This window comes from Cyprinus carpio, chromosome B20, assembly GCF_018340385.1.
Source record: "Cyprinus carpio isolate SPL01 chromosome B20, ASM1834038v1, whole genome shotgun sequence".
Taxonomy (NCBI): domain Eukaryota; kingdom Metazoa; phylum Chordata; class Actinopteri; order Cypriniformes; family Cyprinidae; genus Cyprinus; species Cyprinus carpio.
In genome coordinates this window covers 5,073,766-5,086,772 of record NC_056616.1, presented here as the reverse complement: position 1 = coordinate 5,086,772, position 13,007 = coordinate 5,073,766, and the positions used below count along the sequence as shown (strand labels likewise).

Sequence of the window (13,007 nt, the reverse complement as noted above, 5' to 3'; positions counted from 1 at the left end):
AAAAACTGTAGTAAATGCAGCCTCAGCTGCACTAGACCACCTGAAGGTTATCATGGTGGAGGTCAAGGCAGTCAGAGGCACAGCTAGTTGGCTGTAATTGCGAATAAAACGCCGGTAAAAATGGTCAGCAGCTCCTCCTTGGCAGCAGTGGGCAGAATCCTCGAAGACACGAACCAGGAACAGGAAGCTACAATGGCGACACACCAACTAGAGTGAACAGTCCCAGGCACTAGCGCTAGAGGCCGGAAACTCCAAACCAGCTGGACCGACGGACACTGCAAGGAGCGAGACAAACAGAGAACCAGTGACAACGATCTGATGAAGGACAAGACAAACACAGGACTATAAGTAGACCCACAGAACAAGACGCACCTGTCGCTGCTCTGATTGCTCGTCAGCACCAGCTAACGCTGATAGACAATCAGAGCAGCAACACAGAATTGAGCAGACGAACCTGCAAACCGTGACACACACACAGACATAGACACAGATTTGTTTCTTCAGCGGTTCTTTGGGGTGCTCTGTATAGCCGTTAAGCACCTGTATAGTTCTTTAAAGATTCTTTTTTGTATTTTTTGAAGATAACCCCCCAAGGCCCCCCATAAGGAAATATTCCAGGGCCCCACATGAGACTTTTTGACCTCTTCTGGTTCTGCATTGATGAAGGCGCTTTAGCTTTAAAGTTGGTTCTCTATATACTGTAGCACTTAAAGTGGTTCCTCTTTGATTACAAGCCAATGAACTACCTTAAGTGCTGTTAAGCAGCATTTTTATTTAGAGTGCATATATAGCCTATACACACCTTAATATGTGAATTATATTATCAGAGAACTGAACACATTTAGAGCTGTCAGGCTTTTATTGTGCTAGCTAACAATTAGCCGAGGTGTAATCACTTAAAAAAGTGTCATGATCAACTGCATAAAATAACATACACACAATACCAACAAAATTATTTCTTAAATTGTTTAATTTGTTTAGAGTTTTTCCAAAACATACTCTTTCAAAGCTGATTTGCACACATTAAAGCAATACTAGTTTTTTTTAAACCCTTATAATATGTTGTGGGTCAATTTGAGAGGGTTTTTCTATAAATACTGGTTATGATGTTTTGTGTCTTTTTCTCATTTAGTGCCATGAACACGTCTATGAAGTTTGGCACTCAAACGTGTTGTGGATTGTGTGTACAAAATATCTGTTGTGGTCATGATGTTCATAATAGACCCAAAATAAAAACGTTTTTTAATGTGTTTTGTTATGTCAGTTCCTCAGCTTCCCTCTAAGGGTGTTTACATATACATTTATGCATTTGGTGTATTCTTTTATCCAAGGAAATCTGATGGTGTACATTTTTGCCATACAGTTTGGCCAAAAATCGAACCCATGATTAGGACGTTGCAAGCGCCATGCTCTTACCGTTTGGATTTCAACAAGGTCATAGAAGGTCATGCTTTCTAACATTTTTTCCTTTTAAAACGCTTTGTTTTTTTTTGTTTTTTTAATGACTAAAAATACTGTTCACATAATTTGCAGTTGGTGCAAAAAAAAGTTAAAAACAGTTTTAAAAAATTCACATGCTCTCGTTTATTTTTTATTTATTTATTTTGTAATATAAGAGAACTTGTAAAGGTTCACTGTTTTTAGCAGATTTTTTTGTTTAGATTTATATAGTGTGATTTTTAGAGAATTACACATTTGGCCCACACAGTAAAGACTGTACAATTATTTTTTTCTTTAACATAAAAGGTATAATTCTAAACATCAGAAAAAGAATAGCTTTAATCAGTTTGTTTACTTAATTGACAATAGCAGTGTAAAATCTGTCAAACATTGTGCAGCTCCTGACTGATAGATTCCACATATGAGTCGTTCTATTTTAGACAAAATCGTTTCAGCCTGATTGTAACACAGACTCTGGTTGAGTGGAATCCATGTGTTGTTTATCTAGTGGAAGCAGTCTCAAAGTACAAACAGGCAGTGGGTGAAATACCAGGTTTGTCAGAGGCAAAACAGTAAGCGTGGTCAAACCCAGGCAGAGGATCAGGGCAGGCAGCAAACAAACACAAGTCCAGTCCACAACAAACAACAGACTAGGGCAGGCAGCTAGGGTTGTGAAGTAAAAGTCCCGACAGTGTCGATACACAGGCAAGATACACAATAAACAAGACTTCACGAAGAGAGAGCAAAACACAGTTTTTAAATAATCTGAGTGCAAGGATCAGGTGAGCGGAAATTAGTCCAGGTATGAGGCTTCCTGGGAACTATAGTCCAATAGTCAATACTCTGTGGAGTGAGACCTCTGGTGGACAACTGAGGGACTTAAACTAACATTAAAAGACATACATAAATAAATAAATAAATAAATAAATAAATACATACATACATACATACATACATACATACATACAAACATTAAAAATTGCATTACATGTCCTTTGGTGCAATAATATGTTATATATCTTTCAGTAATAAAAGTGTATATCTTTAATGCAAATTACAGTGAAGCACAACAGTTATCATATGGTGCTGCCAAAGTGAATTTAAAATTGATCCCATCTTGTAAACTCGGATGTGGATTTGGCAGCAGTGAAATTACCACATCACCTTTTTGTTTGTTAAAAAAAAAACAGTAGGTAATTCAGTCAGGGAAATATGCGGGCGGTGGGAGAAACACACTGACATTATGGATTCAGATGGCAATAAAACCTTGTAATACTTATAAAACAGCTGTCAGAAAGTACCTGGATGTCCTACTACTTTCGGAAATAAGTCACATGACAATATGGCAGATGTAGCACATCTGGATTGCATTAATATTCTAGAACATAATTTTTAATATTCATGAAGATGGTTCTTCATCAAATGTAGAACCTTCTCAGACCTCCATCCAGACATCGGTGTATCTTTCTTCTTTTAAAAAAGGCAAAGAACCACCCAAACGAACCCAGGCAGCCCAGCCGGTCCAATCCAGTGCTCTACAGCAGAAGGGGAGACAAATATTATAGTTTCAAGCTCACTTTTTAAATATATTGTAATGCTCTCATTGCCTCCTGTTTTACTTACTGTGTTGTTCAGCATCACTCTTGAGTTTACCACCTGAACGAGATCCTGTAGATTCAGTACAAGATATTCAAAGGTCAGTCAAACAAAGTGAGAAAAAACAGAGCTCATGGTGAATAAACATACTACTACTACTTTAAAAAATAATATTTCCAGATATTCTGAGCTTCTCTCACCTTCAACAGTCACTGTGATCAAGGTTTCTCCTTCAGAGCCCAAAACTTTGTATGTTCCTGAATTACTGGCTGTAAAGTTATTGATGATTAAGTTTCCATCTCTATCATTCAGCTGATCATTTTGAACACCATGGCCTCTCTTCCAAACCTCCTTCCACTTTTTGCTTCCGCTGCTCTGATGCTGCACTTTATCAGCTTTTTATAATAGAAAATTTATTTTAATCTGTTCACCGATGTTCACACAAATCTCATCTGAGGAGAAACAGAAATTATTAGACAGAATATTATTAATATTGTCTCATAATATTGTCATAAAGGCCATAAGCACATATTAAGATTTATGGAACCAGATGTAATCATCAGCCAATGAAAAGCTTCTTATTGGTGACCACTAACCATGATATTATTCAGGACGTGTCCCATTCACTGATTCTGATGGTTACAGTCCAGCATGCAGTACCACAGAATAACTAAAGGAAATCCAGAAAGCACATGCATTCTGATAGTTTGGTCAGTTTTGACTTTACCATAAATATGAAGTTGGTACGTCAGATCCGTCAGAGCATTTTTGTAATTGAATCTAAAAATGTAATTCCCAGCGTCACTGAATATCAGATCCTTGATGATGATGTCACATGCTTCTTTTTTACATACTCGGCCACTTCCTTTTGTATATTCTTCACAAATGGGGATGTCAGCAAAATGTACAGGTTTTCCTTGCCGAATGAAGCGAATATCTGAAATGTCTTTGGCCTCATATTTACATGTCAGTGTGGCATTGTCTCCATTTTTGAATTTCACAGTGGAGGCTCCTAAAATACAGATTCATTCAAAACAAATGTATGAATTCTAAAAAAAAAAAAAAAAAAACACAATTCACCACGCAATTCAACAATTGTGAACTGATGGTGGAGTTTCTCCAATATTTAGCATCAGAAGTAAATGTAAAGATTAAGGTTGTTGGTTCAAGCCATGAGCTTGCTCATGAAAATTAAATTATACAGCATGAGAGTATGTGTGTGATTATTTTCACTTTCATCAGAGTTCAGAACTGTTAGTCTTATGAGTGTCTTATTTGTCTTTCAGAGCAAACAAACAAGCCTCATTCATCCCTGACCAAACAATGCTTAATAATAAATGAACTGGAATGAACTGCAAAGATGTGTCAGTGATGTCATGATGTGTAATGATGACATAATATACTGGGGATTTTCCATCTATTCACAAATGTCAGCAAAAGAACATGACTTTAGTGGTGCAACAGAAAAACAATCGATTAGAACTAGAATTCTAGCTCGAACTGAAAATCAGAACGATTTACATTTTATAAACAAATTACACTGACCCGCTATGATAGACGAAGCAAAATGACAGCAGCATTAAAAGATTCGACCTGAGGAGAAAACAAACAGCTGTGACATAACCGACACATACGCATAATAAAGACATTTATACACGAGTAAAATGCCTTGCTGAATAATAGCCTATAAGCCTATATAACTGACCACAATATACAGTCGAAACATTGCTTTTTAAGGTTATTTAAAGATTTAACACGTGGATCTTACATGGTAAAAATGTCAGATAAGAAACATCAAATTTAAGAAATTATTTCATTGTTATACTCAGAATGATCAGTGAAACCCAATTCACAAACAACGGGCTTCAGATATTCAGAAACATGCCACCAAACAATCTCATCATCGGAGAAATCAACGAACAATTTAGTAATTACATTAATAACCGCACGAGTGAAGATCATAATCACTGTTATCATCGCAATCACACTGATGGACCCATTCATTTACATGTTCCCTAACTTCAGCATCACTAGCGGGTTTAGATCCCCACGAACATAAGACACAGCAATTTATATAACAACACGGAGACAAACCGTTTAGATTAATATTTTTAAACATGAATACTTACATTGGTGAAGTTCTGAATGGCTCTTTTGTTCTCGGCGTCCAAACTTCGCACACACTACACGTTTAGCGAAACTGAAAGTATATCAGAACTGAGCTCTGCATTGGGGAATAGAAGGTGTTTCCCAGAGTGTACGACTGGTCATTATTTATGGAGATAGAATTGTTGCGTTATTCCAAATAAACAGATTATGATCCACAAATAAATGATTTTGATTAGATTAACAAAAATAAAACACATTGACAAATAAACAGAATGAGATCCACAGATAAATCTCAGAGTTTCACAAACATTAATTAAAACCTTCCGAAACTGATTTTCAAAAAAATTCTAAAAATCGTGTGTTGATCGTACCGGTCCAAGATTTCTCTACTTTTGTCACACTTGCATCGGTAATAATAATAATAATAATAATAATAATTATTATTATTATTATTATTATTATTATTATTATTATTATTATTATTATTATTATTAATATAGTGGATTCGAGGAGTTTAAATGGGTGCAATAAAAAAAAAGTAACAAAAGTGGCCCCACATAGGAATTAATGGAATTTACGAGAAAACGTCTCAGGTTACGAATGTAACCATGGTTCCCTGAGTAGGGAACGAGACATTGCGTCCTCTAGGGGTCACTATATGGAATGCCTCATCGTGACTCATGTCTGAAGCATACATTGGAAAAAACACCAACAAGTTTGCCGGCGACAGCCTCTGATGTCACTTCCGGTGCGACTATGGAATAAATAGGCACCGGGAGAAGACGTCATTCACTTCTTCATCTGAAGCTTGCGTCCGAAGCATGGCAGGAAAGCTAGAGGATGCAGTGTGTCGTTCCCTACTCAGGGAACCATGGTTACATTCGTAACCTGAGACATTTCCTTTTCAAGGGAACTTCGAACTGCGAGCTCTAGGGGTCGCTATGGGGAACAGTATACCCACGCCACCATGCTGAGGGGAGTGCAGGCCATCGTGTCACCGTGTGTCAAATAACGATGATAGGGATGCACACACTCTGCAACAACAGACGGCTGCATTGATCAGTGGGCAATTGATGTTGAAAAAGCCATCAAACTGACATCAAAATCAAAAATAAAAATCAAACTGACGTCACAAACTTGACATGACGTTGGAAGAAACCACTGGAAGAAATGACAGTGTTGGGACATACAGCCAAGTAAGGTGACCCATTCCCAGAATTTGTGCTCTGCATTTAACCCACACACCGTGAACACACACCCAGAGCAGTGGCTCCCGGGGAGCAGTTGGGGATTCTGTGCCTTGCTCAAGGGCACCTCAGTCGTGGTATTGCCGGCCCGAGACTCGAACCAACAACCTTAGGGTTAAGAGTCAAACTCTCTAACCACTAGGCCACTTCTTCCCCAAAGTCATATTACTCCAGTGATATTTGAACATATTACATAATACTCCAGTAAAAGTATGAGGTAGTACTTCTTTTCAATTTTACTTGAGTGAAAGTACAAAAGTACTTGATTTTTAATGTACTTAAGTAAAAAAGTACTGACTGCTGAATGTTTATTCTGTATTATATATATTTTTATATATAATCATACTGCTTAAAATACCTGGGTTTCTCTCAAAATAACCCCTGGAGTCCAGATTTATTTTATTTTTAAAGGTTTTTTTTTTTTTTTTTTTGCTATGGACTACATTGACAAGAGTAATGTAGAAGTATTCACCATTTAGCTTACACTGCATGCTCCTGAGAGAAAATGGATTTTTACCATAAGTGATCTAATTTTCAGCAGTAAGAAAAAAAGTGATTTAAAGCTTGTTGTTTTGTAGAACATCACAGTTATAAGGTGTCAGTGGCAAGTTATTTACATGTCTGTAACTTACATTTGGCAGATGTACTGATGTATATTTTATTCTGTTTATTTCAGAAGCACCACATCTAACACCTCATAGCTGTACAGCTGTTCAAAATCCAATCAAACTTGACCGATGTTATACTGTACCAGCATTTGCTGTGAACATTTAAATGCTTCAGATAAAGAGTTGAACAATTCCCTGTCTACTTTTTACTGGAGCTCTGTAGTGGATGAGCATTCACATACCTAAACTACAGTCTATAACAAATAAAGAAGAAAAAGTAATGAAAATGCAAATCTCTTGCCCACACTCCAGTACAGTAGGTTGCGTAAATGCACTGTTAGTTACACCCCCACCCGCCATTAAAAGAAGAAGAAGAAGATCCATACATTTGTGTTCAGGGTGTAAACATGTATTGGTGTATAGGAAAAATTGTAACCTCTGTTTTATTCGGTGTGGCTGGTTGTATAGTTTTTCTTCTGACACATGGTGATATGTTTCAGCGGAAGGTAAGAATAAATCATAATGCAGAAATTAAACTTCATACCAGTGTAACAACGACAAATAACCTTTAAAAATCTGCAAATCCTTTCATAATAGACAGTTCAGAAAATGCCGTTTTCATATACACTGAGAAAAATGACTTAGTGGAGTAATTGTAACAACAACAACAACAACAAAAATCAACATTTCTAACAAATACGCAACTACCATGTTCAAGGCACAGAAAGGTAGTAAGAACATCGTTATAATAGTCCATGTGACATCAGTGGTTCTACCATAATTGTGTGAAGCTACGAGAATACTGTTTTGCGTAAAGAAAACCAAAATAACTTCATTCAACAGCTGGTTTTCTTTCGTATCTTCGATGGGCGTAAAGAGTCCCACTGCGCACGCGTCTGGTGCTGCCGACGCAGGAGCACAAAAATCTGGTAGCTTCATAACAGTACAGTTGGACCACTGATGTCACTTGGACTATTTTACCGATGTCCTTACTACCTTTCTGGGCTTTGAACGTGGTCAGTGGCGTAGCGCAAATCTGCGGGGCCCCCCGCGAACAGCAAATCGGAGGCCCCCGGGGGGTGGGGAGTTAGTGGGGATGCGTCGCAATATTGGAAATATTTCTGTTTTAAACCGTGAAGGCGAGCCAGTAGACATTACGCAAGCAACGTGCAAACTTTGTACAAAACTTAATGCTGGTGAATGTCTGAAAAACTGACGACACGCATTAACGGCGCATATTCTCTCAGAGACGACGAGAGACGAATCTCCTACTTAATATGCGATATATAACTGTTTTAATTTATTTCCTTAATGTTTCTCTTGTGGCCCGAACATGAAAACAATGAGAAGAAACGTATTTCGTGTTGAACAGCTTGTGTTTGAAAGTCGGCGCTTAAAATAAAGCTGCTCTTAAGTTTCATTGATGACTGAAGTGTTAACAATTTTATTTAGGCTATAGGCCTAGAATTAATTGGAAGCTATAATAGACCTGTTTCAAAATACTTTTTAAAAACATTTTCAATGAGGAGTAGCCTAAGCTACTTATCCTCACAACGCGTCAGTTAGTTAATATGAAATTATTGCGGAGCAAATTAATTGTAGTAATATTAATTTAATAATAAAAGTAACCTAATAATAATAGTATGAATGTAACATGCCTAAATTAATTGGAAATGACAAATACACTTAATAATGACAATATTTAATGATTATAACAATATCACATGAAAAAATACAATAGTAGGCCTAATTTATAATAAATAATACACTATATTGTTTTTGAACCACTATAGTAAGGTGTATTATACTGTATAATTATAGTATTTACAACACTTAGTTAATTAATGCTACAGCATGCATACTGGAGTATTAACTATAGCGAACTGATAAACTGTGATAAATACTGTAGAATACTTTAGTTTTTACTTCAGTAAACTGTAGTGTATTGTAGTATATTATACCCTATAGATGTAGAAAACTTAGTACAGTATTGGGTAAAGTAATTTATATTACTATAATTGTTATTACCACAGAAACTATAGAATTACCACAACACATTACTTAGTAAAGTAATTTACTATAGTGTTTATGAACCACACTATAGTATATTCGTCGATACATGATCATCGTCTTTCAACACACCCCATCGTCTTATCGCAGGGCCCTTTAACCCTTTAATTATTTAATGTTATTGGGTTTTTAATTTGCCATAATGGGAATTATTAATTTGTTATACAAGTTATACAATTATATATTCAAACATCTACAATTCTAATTATTTTATAAAGGTTTATGTGTGGTCAGTCTAATATAACATCTCATCTCTCTTGATTTGTCAGGTGTCTGTAGAGTTGAATCCTGGTCTGACTCCTCCGTGGGTTCTTCCTGCTGGAGTGAATCTGGTTCATGTGCGAGGTCTGGGGCAAAGTGACACACTTCACTTCTTGCTGTGTAATCATGGAGCTCCAGCACTGCTGATGGTTAACACTTACAGCACACAGTCAGCAGTGCAGGTGGACTGGCCCTCCTTCATCAACCGCAGTTCAGCAGGCAGCCTGAAGGTGGAGCCGCAGACCAGTGTGCGGTACAGCAGGGCACTAGTGTTCACCAGAGTAAATACACTCAATATTACATGAATACATAAGCAGTTGAGATTTGATGTATTCATATGCAGTCTTAAAATAACAGTTTTTATTTTTATTATTACTAGAAATGCACTAATATGCCTAATCTAACCTTGCCATTGTGTCTTTGGGACACTGATGCCTTTAAATGTGGATGATGATTAGATGAATGGATGGATTGACTGATGGATGGATTATGATGAATGGATAAATGATTGACTGATGTTGACATTAAAGAACAAAAGAGCATAAATAAAATAAGAAACGACGATGGTTAGAAATGAAAACATGAACACTGCTGTGTTTGTTTCTCAGGTGTGGGAGTACGATGACGTCCGTAACACCGCCGACCCCCAGCAGACCGCAGAGTCCAGCTTTTACCCTCCATACGAGCTCCAGAACTTCATCTGGTCTGACCCAAAGATCACTGTTAATCAGTCAGGGCACACAGTAACACTGTGCGGTGGAGAGAAAACAGAGAGTTTCATCAGTGGCTCCCTCTGTCTGCAGGTGAGCAGAACTACAGGAACAAACAGCAGGTTCTGTGTAGAGTTGTGTCTGATTTCTCTTCTATCATCAGTTCTCAGCGTTTGAGTCAGTGGGTCGTGATTCTCTTCTATCATCATCTCCATCATAACGCCAACTCCTCGCAGCTGCGCGTGTGGCTGAACGGCGTGACGCCGCGAGGAAACCACTCCAGATTCGCTCTAGAGTTTCAGTCTGTTGGAGACTCAGTATTCCGGGAAAGAACTTATGACAGCAACTGCATAGACGATGAGTACAAACCCTATTTCTTTCCGGTAAACACTTCAGCAAACCTGGACAATGTCTCAGATTTTTGTCTCCATCATATTTGATACACATACTTCTAAGGCTCTAAAAGATCAACATGATCAATTATAAACCTGTCACACAATCTGCTCCATGCCTTCTGTTGGTCTGACCGATAGTTTAGACTTTTTTAATCAAGTAAAAGTGTATAAACACTTGATGGACTGAAGCAGCTCAGTTTTACTTGATTCTCCATCAATCATGATTTAGAGTCTCAAATCTGATCATCAGGATCTTTTGAGGAGCATTTGTTTCCAGAGGCTTTACTTTCACTGTTCCTCAGTGGAGGAATGATCTTCACAAGCCTCCAGAACATCTCACATCTTCTGAGGAGACTTTATTTCTTCGTCTCTCAATCAGCACTGTATTTCATTGCATTATATGTTTGGATTATTTAAATCTCAATTTACTAAAACATATTATTGGAGATATAGAGTTACCACTGATATTCATAGCATTTTATGTAAGTATCTGCTATACTGTTGATTTACATTACAAGCATCAGAATTCATTCATCATATAAATATCAGCATTTGTGCCAAATGAGAAAATATATAAGATCTTTTTTTTTTTTTGGGTGTTATGGTTATAATATAAGTATTTTTTTTTTTTTTTTTTTTTTTTTTTTGTTCTTGTTATATCCTTATATTTTTATATTAAAATTATGATGGATCAAATATGTACAAAGCATAAAAAACACATGCAATTTTTTTCTAGTGTTTTTTTGTTTTGTTTTTTTTTTCAAAAAAATCTTATTTTCCTTACTATTAATTCATATTCCCAGGGTGTACATGGTTAATATGAATGTATGTTGATGTTTTCCTGTATAAAGCAAGCATTTATCTGATCTCATCTGTTAGGTGTCTAATTGGGTCTCGGTTCCAGTAAATGGCGACAATGTGTGGGGTTATAATCAGTGGAAACCCGTGGCGTATCGTAAACCAGAACCGGACCCCACACCCTGCAAACACTCTGAGCTCGTGTCCGTGGACCAGATCCCTCAGTCCCGTCTGGTTCAGGCGTATTTCATAAAAGATCCTCAGACTTACGGCCTGAACATCAGCTTCGGCAACGCCGGAGACCCAGTTTTTTACAATGCCACCAAATACATCAGCTGGTGAGTCAAACACTGGGAGTTTATTTGACATTTTTCATCAGGAGCATTAGAGACTGAACTGAGAAAATTACAAAAAATTAATCTGTGAGGGACATAAGTACACTGTAAAAAGTGTTAACCTGCAATTATTACCTTAAAGAGCTAAAAAATTGTACTGATATAAATTATTGTATATACGTTAGTCCAGTAATGTTAAACAATACTTAATAAAACTTGAATAAAACTAGTTATTTTCAGATGCTACATTTTATTTTTTCTTTCAAAATGTTGAGTATTTTTTTTTTTCCCCATACATTTAAATTATTTCATTTTAATTAAAAATATTAAAAATGCTATATTTATATGAAATTAATATTACATTTTATTTTTTATTGGGTCTGAGTGTCCTGTAGCTTCACATTAATTACAATTGAGAACAACAATAAAGCCAATATTTTCACCTACTTTAAAGATGTGCAGTTTAAAGTACATCTGCTCATATTTCAATAGCTTAAAATATAGAATACTGATGTATCATACGAATCATCCACCTATTTGTGGATTTGTGTGTGTCTTAACTTAAATATTTGAAACCCACAAATTTACATTTACATTTATTCATTTGGCAGACACTTTTATCCAAAGCGTCTTATAACTGAGGAATACAACAATCCATTCATTATAGGATGACAATAAACACAAGAAGTGCCCATTATACAAGGTTTCAGTCATCATTCAAAATAGTAAAAGCTAGAACAGGAAGGGATTAAGGGAAAATGAAAGCATAGAAAAAGTGAAAGCGAAGAGAATTTTTATTTATTTATTTATTTTTAATAGGAGGATGTAGTTAGATGCTCACGGAAGAAATTAGTATTCAGTTGTTTCTTGAAAATTGTGAGGGATTCTGCTGCCCGGATGGAGTTAGAACCATTCCACCAGCAGGGAACGGTGAAGGAAAATGTCCTTGAGAGTGATTTTGAGCCTCTCTGTGATAGGACCACAAGACCAACCGCAGGCTTCTGTAGGGGATGTAAAGTTGTAAGAGTGAGTGGATGTAGGAACACCAATCTCTTGAACTTGATGCAAGCTGCGACTGGAAGCCAGTGCATAGAGATATGAAGCGGTGTAACATGGGCTCTTTTGGGCTCATTTAAAACAAGATCATTCGCTGAGGTCTGATTGCACGTGTTGGAAGTCCAGCCAGAATAGCATTGCAATAGTCAAGCCTAGAAATTACAAGGGCCTGGACGAGTTGCATGTTCTGTTAGGAAGGGTCTGATCTTTCTAACGTTGTGTAGTGCAGACCTGCATGATTGTGATGTTTTTGCAATATGATCTTGTGTGGTTAGGTGATGATTGTTTGTGATGTTTTTTGGGTTTGTTATTGATGAACCTAGCTGGAAGGTAAACTGGCTCTTTCATCCATGCCCAGATGTCCATCAGGCAGTCTAAGATC

At 36.8% G+C, this 13,007-nt stretch overlaps 1 protein-coding gene, 1 long non-coding RNA gene and 1 pseudogene across 6 annotated transcripts in view; 2 read left to right on the top strand and 1 right to left on the bottom strand.

The window, feature by feature from the left end:
* LOC109113276 (AT-rich interactive domain-containing protein 1B-like) overlaps nt 1–13,007 on the top strand; it is an 849,861-nt gene that overhangs the window by 109,802 nt on the left and 727,052 nt on the right. The gene's annotated exons all lie outside the window — the stretch shown is intronic.
* LOC109070948 lies at nt 2,179–3,435 on the bottom strand. Its single transcript, XR_006157458.1, has 3 exons — nt 3,237–3,435; nt 3,064–3,108; nt 2,179–2,975 (listed from the first exon to the last, which is right to left on the bottom strand). It is a non-coding gene; the product is annotated as an uncharacterized LOC109070948 (long non-coding RNA).
* On the top strand, nt 7,379–11,633 carry LOC122140933 (annotated as a pseudogene).